This window comes from Triticum dicoccoides, chromosome 2B, assembly GCF_002162155.2.
Source record: "Triticum dicoccoides isolate Atlit2015 ecotype Zavitan chromosome 2B, WEW_v2.0, whole genome shotgun sequence".
NCBI lineage: Eukaryota > Viridiplantae > Streptophyta > Magnoliopsida > Poales > Poaceae > Triticum > Triticum dicoccoides.
In genome coordinates, this window is record NC_041383.1 from 246,274,146 (window position 1) to 246,277,530 (window position 3,385).

Here is a 3,385-nt window from a genome sequence, read left to right on the forward strand (position 1 = left end):
CTTTGATTATATGGGACCCTTTCCTGCCTCTAATGGTTACACACATATTTTAGTTGATGTTGATTACGTCACTAAGTGGGTAGAAGCTATTCCAACTAGTGGTGCTGATCATAACACTTCTATTAAAATGCTTAAAGAAGTTATTTTTCCGAGGTTTGGAGTCCCTAGATATCTTATGACTGATGATGGTTCACATTTTATTCATGGTGCTTTCCGTAAGATGCTTGCTAAGTATGATGTTAATCATAGAATCGCATCTCCTTATCACCCGCAGTCTAGTGGTCAAGTAGAGTTGAGCAATAGAGAGCTCAAATTAATTTTGCAAAAGACTGTCAATAGATCTAAAAAGAACTGGTCCAAAAAACTTGATGATGCATTATGGGCCTATAGAACTGCATACAAAAATCCTATGGGTATGTCTCCATATAAGATGGTCTATGGAAAAGCGTGTCATTTACCTCTTGAACTTGAACATAAAGCATATTGGGCTATTAAAGAGCTCAACTATGACTTCAAACTTGCCGGTGAGAAGAGGTTGTTTGATATTAGCTCACTTGATGAATGGAGAACCCAAGCCTATGAGAATGCCAAGCCTTTCAAAGAAAAAGTCAAACGCTGGCATGACAAAAGGATACAAAAGCGTGAGTTTAACGTAGGTGATTATGTGTTATTATTCAACTCTCGTTTAAGATTTTTTGCAGGAAAACTTCTCTCTAAATGGGAAGGTCCTTGCGTTATCGAGGAGGTCTATCATTCTAGTGCCATAAAAATCAACAACTTTGAAGGCACAAGTCTGAGGGTGGTGAACGGTCAAAGAATTAAACATTACATTTCAGTTAATCCTATCAATGTTGAAACTAATATTATTGAAACTATAACCTCGGAGGAATACATAAGGGACACTTTCCAGAATGTTCCACACTCTGAAAAGGAATAGGTATGTGGTACGGTAAGTAAATCGACTCCAAAACAATTCCAATGACAATTTTTATCAATTTTGGAATATTTAAGAATTTTAGGAAGAAAGAAGTAGTCCGAAAGGGACACGAGGCCTCCACGAGGGTGGAGGGCGCACCCACCCTTACTGGGCGCGCCCCCCGTCTCTTGGCCACTTCGTGTGCCTCCCGGACTCCGTTTTCTTGCATGTTACGTATTTTGGTCGGTAAAAATTTATTATATATACTCCTAAAGGTTTTGACCACCGTATCACGCAAATATCCTTTGTTTTCGTTTCGAGTTGTTCCTGTTTCAGATTAAGAGCAAGATGTCTTCCCAAGAGTCAGTCAGGGAGAGCCGGGTGTCTCACCCAACACCAGGACCAGGAGCAAATAGCGATGCTTATCACTTTGGACCATCAATGGAGGATGAAATGGAGGCCGACTTTAAAAGAATAGATGCCATGGAGGAAGATCAAGAAGTCACCTCTCGTCTCCAAGCAGAATTCATGATGGGGGAACTGCAGAGCTCGGCTATTCCAAATTCGCTCACCCCTTCCAACTTTAGATTTCTTTCTTATGAAAAACATGAAAAAGAGCGTCACTTGTTCTCCAGAAGCTATGCAGCATCCTTGGGTAAAGGGAGCTTTAGCCGTTACGGGCAAGCTCCGCAAAGAAGTTATGGACCTCAAACAACAAAACAATAAGCTTGAGGAGGAGAATCATATCCTGAGGGGCATCATTGCCAAGAAGATCATAACACCAATCATGAAGAAGGAAGCATAATTACATGGGTATCGGCACTCCCCTTGGCAACTGCCAAGCTTGGGGGAGATGCCCCGGTATCGTATCACCATCACACTCCTATCTTTACCATTTTATTTAGTTCGATCCTTTTAGTACTATTTTGATCTAGAAGATTGAAGTTTTTGATATCAAGTAGTTTTGAGTTTTGCTTTATGATCTCTTTATGTAATCGAGTCTGTGAGCTATCTATAATAAATATTAGTGTTGAGTCAAGGACTTTGCTATCTTGCTATGATCTTGAGAAAGTAGAAAGAATGAAAGAGTTCATATTGATCTTATGGTTAGTGATGACTTCACACATAAAAAGTATGAGGCATAAAAGTTGTTGAGAGTTGGAAAACGTAGTTTTGGTCATCGTTGCAATTAATAGGAAGTAATAAGGAAAGAGAGGTTCACATAGAAATATATTATCTTGGACATCTTTTATGATTGGGAGCACTCATTAAGTATGACATGCTAAAAGAGTTGTCATTGGACAAGGAAGACAACGTAATGGTTTATGTTTTCTCACATCTTAGTTAAAGCATATTGTCATTGACCTTCCAAACATGTTGAGCTTGCCTTTATCCCTCATGCTAGCCAAATTCCTTACACCAAGTAGAGATACTAGTGCTTCCAAATATCCTTAAACCTAGTTTTGCCATGAGAGTCCACCATACCTACCTATGGATTGAGTAAGATCCTTCAAGTAAGTTGTCATGTTGTAGGCAATAAAAATTGCTATCTAAATATGTATGACTTATTAGTGCAGAGAAAATAAGCTTTGTACGATCTTGTTGTGGAAGCAATAAAAGTGACGGACTGCATAATAAAGGTCCACATACAAGGGGCAATATAAAGTGACATTCTTTTGCATTAAAATTTTGTGCATCCAACCCTAAACGCACAACAACCTCTGCTTCCCTCTGCGAAGGGCCTATCTTTTACTTTATGTTTTTACTTTATGCTTGAGTCAAGGTGATCTTCACCTTTCCCTTTTTCATTTTACCCTTTGGCAAGCTACTTGTGTTTGAAAGATCATGATACATATATCCAATTGGATGTAAGTTAGCATGGGCTATTATTGTGACATCACCTAAAGGTGAATACGTTGGGAGGCAACACAATAAGCCCCTATCTTTCTCAGTGTCCGGTTGAAACTCCATAACCACAAGTATTGCGTGAGTGTTAGCAATTGTAGAGGAATACATGATAGTTGAGTATGTGAACTTGTTGAAAAGCTCTATTCTTGACTCTTTCTGATGTTATGATAAATTGCAATTGCTTCAATGACTGAGATTATAGTTTGTTAGTTCTCAGTGAAGTTTCTGAACCATACTTGACATTGTGAATTGATTGTTACTTGAGTATAAGAAATCATATGATAAAATCTATATATATTGCTGTTTTAAGAATGATCATGATGCCCTCATCTCCATATTTTATTTTTATCGACACCTCTATCTCTAAACATGTGGACATATTTTTCGATTTCGGCTTCCGATTGAGGACAAGCGAGGTCTAAGCTTGGGGGAGTTGATACGTCCATTTTGCATCATGCTTTTATATCAATATTTATTGCATTATGGGCTATTATTACACATTATATCTCAATACTTATGGCTATTCTCTCTTATTTTACAAGGTTTACCATGAAGAGGGGG